At 37.4% G+C, this 7,492-nt stretch overlaps 1 pseudogene; it reads right to left on the bottom strand.

Moving 5' to 3' along the window:
* Positions 1-1,397: 1,397 nt before the first annotated feature.
* LOC141832972 (uncharacterized) lies at positions 1,398-6,816 on the bottom strand (annotated as a pseudogene).
* Positions 6,817-7,492: the final 676 nt, after the last annotated feature.

A 7,492-nucleotide genomic window follows, 5' to 3' on the forward strand; every position in this document is an offset into this window, starting at 1 on the left:
GCATGTTCAGTTCAACAGATAATTACTACATCTACCAACATATATTCAATATTAATCATGATAAGTCAACATAGATAACAACAATTAAGGAGACTGTTTTGAAGATAAACATATCATATCCAGGTCAACGGTAAGTATCAAGCCTGAATCAAGCAACGAACATAATGAAGATAGCAACAGGATAATTATGCACTACGAAAAGAAGATCTGTATTAACTAAGCACAGGAGTACCCATCTGATGTGACGTACGTCAAAATCAGAACATCTTCGTATAGTAGGATCTATAAATCAAGGTCCTGTAATTTACACAAATTGCAACACCCTCTTAATATAATATTATATTAATTTATACGCCAAAGTAAACCCCCAACCGAATTTTACATCTTAACCGAACTTAATCTATCCAAGTCCAATTAATGCAACTCAACCTACTTAACCTAATTAAATCAAATTAACACAACTCAATCAAATTAACCCTAATATTAAATTAATTAAACTTAATTAATTAACGGCTAATTAATTATCTAACTTAACAATTAAATAAATTAGTTATTAAACTAATTAATCAATAAACTAATTAAAACAATTAATTACTAATTATTAACTAATTAACTAATTATTAAACTGATTAATATGTAATTAAATTGATTAATAATCTAATTAAACTAGATTAATTATCTTAATTAATCAAATATCATTGTGTAAATCAAACAAGTCTTAATTAATTAACTAACCTTAATTACCTCATGTAGCACGCCTCCATCAAATTTCAATGCCAACGAAAGGAAATGGAGGAGAGGGAAAGAACGAAGGTGAAATCCTAGCTAAAGAAATCGAATTTACCTCGTTTGCCTTCGGGGTCAATTTGAACGATCTTGGCTGCCGCAGACACAGCAGGTTTAGGGTTTGGCCGAGAGCAACGATGATGGCGGCAAGGACGCTCCTTCTTCACACGAGTTCTCAAATTGGGATTGATTGGACGAATATTCTCCTCATCATTTCTTCCCGCTCTTTGTCTTTTGCTTCGGACATTAGGTTCAAAATAATATGATGCAAATGTTGTTACTTCCTCCACAATATATGCATTAACAATGGAGGCTTCAACATGAGCCTTATTTTTTATTTTCTTCTTCAGATGGTATAGAAATCTGATTGTAAAAAAACAAAGTGTATTAGACATTAATACATATAAATTAACAAATTATATAAGTAAAATAATTTTACCTTTCAAAAGGATACATCCATCGAAAATGAACAGGACCTCCAACTTTGGTTTCATAAGGCAAGTGAACCAAAAGATGTTCCATCGAATCAAAAAATGAAGGTGGAAAGATCCTTTCTAAATTGCACAAAATTATAGGAATCTCTCGCTCTAGCTTCTCCATGTGAGAGTATTTCAAAACTGTGGAGCAAATATCATGAAGGAAAATACTTAACTCCGTAATGACACCCCATACAAAATTTGGTAACAACTCCTTAAGAGCAATAGGAATGAGTCTTTCCATAAATATATGACAATCATGACTTTTTAAACCAACTAATTTGCATTCCTTTAAATCAACACATCTTCCAAGATTAGAGACATAACCATCTGGAAATTTCAAAGATTTCAACCATTCACAAAGAACGCGTTTCTGATCTCTATTCAATGTATAAACTGCCTTTGGCTTTGGTCCCCTACTACTTTCATCAACATCAAGAGTAGGTCTTTTACAAATGAGTCGCATATCTTTTCTTGCATTCAAATTGTCTTTTGTTTTTCCAGGGATATCCATGACTGTATTAATCAGATTATCGAAAACATTCTTCTCGATATGCATTACATCAAGATTATGATGAATCAAATGAGTGAACCAATATGGTAACTCCCAAAATATACTCCGTTTAGTCCATTTATGTGTACTTCCATATTCATAAGGTGTACCATGTGGATCTTCAATAACAGATGAAAACTGATTCACTCTAAACCAGATTTGTTCACCTGTCAATCTGAGTGGCGGGGGTGTTCTTTCAGTTCTTCCCTTTGTGAATTCATCTTTATTTCTTCTGAAAGTATGATTATGCGGTAAAAATTGTCTATGACAATCAAAATAACTCGGTTTCTTTCCATGTTTCAATCTGATTGATTTTGATCTCTCCATACATATTGGACATCCTAAAATCCCAGCAGTACTCCATCCTGATAGCATACCATAAGCAGGAAAGTCATTTATGGTCCATAGAAGTGCAGCTTTCATTATAAAAGTCTTATTAGTATGCACATCATATGTAGGAAAACCTTCATACCATAGATGTTTCAATTCTGCAATCAATGGTTGCATATAAACATCTATTAACTTCTTTGGATTTTGTGGACCTGACACAATCAATGATAGAAACATATGAGGTGTTTTCATGCACATTCAGGTGGAAGATTATACGGAGTTATAATAATTGGCCAACAAGAATAAGTTCTTCTTGATTTACCAAATGGAGCAAATCCATCAGCACAGAGACCTAACCGAATGTTTTGAGTTTCCCTCGTAAATTCAGGATATGTGTTGGAGTATACTGAAAAAATGGTTGCAATAGATTAGACTTGTAATATGTCCCCTTAATTTACATTGTAGATAACATGGTGTCTGTGAGACACAGAAGATCATGATTATCAGCTCCTTGTAAATTATAAATTAAGGCTCACAACCAAGATGGCTTTGGACAAACCATCGGGAACGGTTGTAGTGTAATTCAGTAACTGTCTATCTTGACTGTAGAATTACACTAGTACACTTTGTGTGTATTGAGTAGGACCATTGAGGTTGTTCAATTTACGCTGACTCATAAATTGAACAAGACCTCTGTTATTATACTTATGCACTCTTAATCCCGATATAATAAACGGACGCATATATTTAGTAAACATCACTTTGATTTACCAAAGGGTGAGATCTTTTCGTCAGATCAAATATTCTCGGTAAGTTGGGTGATGTTACTGTTAGGATCGCTTGGTTCGCTAGAGGGGGGTGAATAGCGTTTTTCGATTCTTCTTGATTGTTTCTCTGCAAGAGTGTTAGTAGAAGCAAAATATAAAAGAGAAAAGAAAGATCAACGCTAACCCGGTTTGTTTACTTGGTATCCACCTCCGCAGAGGTGACTAATCCAAGGATCCACACGCATGCACACACCCGATGCACTATGAATCTTCTCCTTCTCGAAAACCTCGAAGGCGGAGAAACCTTTACAACTCTTTCAATCTCCTCAAGAATGATATGAAATAGTGTTTAGGAGGAGAGGAAGAAAGCACAAGATCAAAGAACAACACGTTCTCAAAAGAAGCGAGAAAGAATAAAAGAATAGTAGAATTCTTGAGTTGATCTCGAGCAGGCTTCTTTTATAATTCTTCGGCATCAGTCGACTGCTGGCAGGGCCAGTCGACTGATGGCTTCAATCGGCAATAAAATCATTCGCATTAAAGCGCATTAAATGCTTGCCAATCTTCGCCAACGTTCAAATAGCAGTCGACTGTTCCAAGACCAGTCGACTGGCATCAGTCGACTCACCATACACCAGTCGACTGCCCAGTCGACTCCTGTCTTCCTCTGGCTCGACTGATTTTTCTGTGTGCGTCTGATTTATGAGCAGTCGACTGCTGGCAGGGCCAGTCGACTGGTGAAGCTGAAAAATCTCATTTCAACTTCTCTTGACCTAGACCTCGGCCTTCAAACATCTCCCATAGCCTCATGCCTTCCCTGGATGCTCCATCATCCTTGCACTAGCCTGAGATGCTTCCATCAGCTTCGTCATGTCAAGTTCTTGCCAAGACTACCCACTTGGACTTTTCTTTGCCAAGACTACCCACTTGGACTTTTCCTTACCAAGACTTCCCACTTGGACTTTTCCTTTGCCAAGACCACGCTTGGACTTTTCCTTTGCCAAGACCACGCTTGGACTTTCCTTTGCCAAGACCACGCTTGGACTTTCCTTTGCCAAGACCATGCTTGAACTTTCCTGCAAACTTGCATCACACATGTTAGATCACAAGTATTACCTAACTTTAAACATGGTTTAGCCAAACATTGAAACTCAATGTACTTGGGGCAAAGATTGCACCAACAGGTACTATTTATATGGTGTGCCGTTAATTATAGAAGGAATTCGTGTCCCAGTAGGGCTGATGATGTCCCCTTGAAGAGCTCATAAGGATTATCATGTCAAATCTTGCAAGTGGACTTAGTCCGACTGACAATAAGGATGAGTGGTACTATTCAAGGTCTCAGATGTTGATTATTGAGTTGTCAGTGAACTCAGATAATTGACGGACATACAATATCTTAAACACGGGGAGCAATGCATAAAATAATAAGAAGGAACCCATAATATAATTTGGGGATTGGATTGGTAGTGCAATAATGATCCTCTAGTGGAATGGATCATTGTTGATGGATGTAGGTGTGTATTCGAGGTTGAATACGGGATCCGAAACCCATCAGAAGGCCAGATCCAATACCTCCTCGAGGTCCCTGCTGTAGCCTAAAGAAATCTCTAAAAGATGCAATCAAACGGATGAGATTAGTTCTCAGCCGTCGGATAAGATTTAACCGATGGATGAGATTGGTTCTCAACCGTAGGATGAGTTAGTGGATGAGATCAACTTGTATCCTTGGGATTAGATCAAGTTGCATCCAATGGATCGAAATAATAAAGAGGATCAAAATAGATTAAATTAGAACCGTTGGATGAGATCTAGTTGCGTCCGATGGACGAGATCTCTTTGGTTCGGTTTTAATTCTCTTTGGAAGCAAGAACCGGTTCACAAGGTGAACCGAACCCATCCCCTCTATAGCCCACGCCCAAGTGATTAATTGTGTCCGTTGGATCGGAGCAATTAAGTTGTATTAAAGTAGATTATATTAGAACCATTAGATGAAGTTAAGTTGCATCCAATGGATGAGATCTCTTTGGTTTGGTTTTATTTCTCTTTAATACAAAGTTGGTTCACCAATTGAACCAAACCCCTCTTGATATGGCCGGCCACTATTCCTAAGATAAGGAAATGTTTTTTTAAAATAAAAACTGAAGGGGGTCGCCAAGCAATCAAAGGAAGAAATAATCAACGCCTATTCTTTTCCAGATTTGGAAGTTATTTATGGAAATTATCCAAATCAATCCCTTGAAGGGAGGGGGCGGGATTGGCTTGATTGGGGGCATGGGAGGCTATAAAAGAGAAGGGGAGGGGGCGGCCAAGAGACACACAACAACAAGAATAGCATACGAAATCTCTCCGATTTCGCAATTGCTCTAGTTTTCTCCCTCTTGGCCGGCCACTTCTTGTCTTCTTCTTCCTCTTTCTTTTGTGTTCTTCTCTTTCTCTCTTTTGGTGGCCGAACATCCTCTTTGTGGTGGTGGTCGGATCCAAGGTGGAAGGCAAGGAAGAACAAAACTACTTCAAGAAAGAAGAAAGGCGATCCAAGACTTCATCCGGCAGAGGTTGCAGTCCTTAGTTCTCGGAAGATCGTTGCCCACACAACGTCCGAGAAAGAGATAAGGAATACAGCAGAAGATTCCGAGGTTCAAACTGGGTTCTGGTATAAATTTATTTTCCGCAGTTTTATTTATACTTAGAACTAAATAATTAAAATCGTAGTAATTTAGGCGATCCTGTGGATCGATCGACTTAGTCTTCTTTGAAGAATTTGTCGATTGATCCGGGCGGGATAAAATTTTTGTCCTGTGGGGTTCTATGCTTCTCGGAGCGGATAGAATCCGGATCATGGGACGAAGATCTAGAACGCCAACAATATGTTCTATCAAAATTTTTTCACTGTTGTCCATCTGATGGATGACACATTAATCTCTCTTCTGTTTGATGAGTTGCATATCAAGTCATGTGTTAAGCAGTGACTTTTGATGCATAAAGTCTTTGTAGCCTAAGAGTTAAAGGCAAATAAAACAACTGAGTGTATGTTTTACGTCGTTGTTGACTCCTTCTAGTAAGCTTGTATCTAACTTGATTACAGAATTTATAAACTTCTGCATTTTCATCATCATCCCAATATAACATACAACCATCTCTGCAAACATCAAATCTTTCCATTGGAATACCTAAGTTTTTGATGAGTTTTTTATATTATAATAATCATTAGGCATTATGTGATCACGTGACAATACCTCTCCAATAACTTGAACAAAATCATTAAAATATCTTCAGACACATTATGTTCTACTTTGACATTCAACAATCTTACTGTAATAGATAATTTACTATGATTGTCACAACCAGCCCACAATTGTTCATTTGCAGTATTCAATAATTTTTGAAATTTGAAATATGATTCATTATTCAAATTTTCACCAACTCTTAGTACTTGTGTTTCCTCCAACGGTGATGCATAAGGAGTAAACATATGTTCAACCATTGGAGGAAAACTAGAACTTAGACCACTCGGTTCAACAAAGAAATTCTGACCCACTACATCAGTTACCATCCTCTGATATGAATTAAATTGATCATAATAACTTTGATCCATCATGGCTGAGTATTGTATGTTTTGTCCATTATCCTCATCAAATATGAACGGTTCACCATGAGAAGTCCAATTATAGTAATTGGGAGTGAAATCAAATTTACAAAAATGTCCTCGTACTTTATCACATTATAAAAATTCACTATTGTGACACTTTTTGCACGGACATCTTATCTTATCTTCATCCATAAAATCAACATTACTTGAAGCAAACTCCAAAAATTATTCTAATTCCACAATAAATTGATCGGTTAAACCTCTACGTTCAGGTAAATTCTTTTAATTATACATCCAACTTCGTACTTTCTGCATTTTCCTTGAACCCACAAATTTTAACATATTAAAATATAAATAAATCTTACTTAATTGCAATAATTTTTATCTAGTATAAATAAAACTTATTTCATATCTCTTCATCAATTAAATAACTATACTTAATTCCAACTAAATTAGAATAATAAACATTAACATTCAAATAAATATAATTATATCTAAATACTATTCAAATTTCTAAAATAACTATAATTATAAAAATACCTCAAGTCGATGAACAAATCTAATTAATTCACGTCCGAGCAAATTGTAAACATGCATAAATAATATTAAAAAATTAATCAATACTTAATTAACCAATAATTAATAAACCAGGCAATGTCAGCACCCTATGGATTGTGCCTGCAGGCCGACGGCTGGCAGGTTGCGGTCGCCGGCCTGACCCCGCGCCCGCTGCCCCACACCTGCTGGCCCACAACCACTAGGCCCACAACCCTGGCCCGAACCCGTCGGCCCACGGCCGAGACTAGCTGCACTGCCAGGAGCCACATAGCCAGCGGAAGCTGGCCGTGACCTGCCGCTAGCCACCGGCCGACGGGTCGCGGGCAACAGTCCAGGGCAGGGAAAAAGAATCGGTCGGCCAAAATAGAAGGGAGGAAGATGGCATACCTAGCTCTAAACGCGACAGCAGCTGCCATTGTTGAAGAAAATCGGT

This window comes from Curcuma longa, chromosome 8, assembly GCF_044706935.1.
Source record: "Curcuma longa cultivar G26 ecotype Majalengka, Jawa Barat chromosome 8, ITB_CL_G26_1.1, whole genome shotgun sequence".
Lineage (NCBI taxonomy): Eukaryota > Viridiplantae > Streptophyta > Magnoliopsida > Zingiberales > Zingiberaceae > Curcuma > Curcuma longa.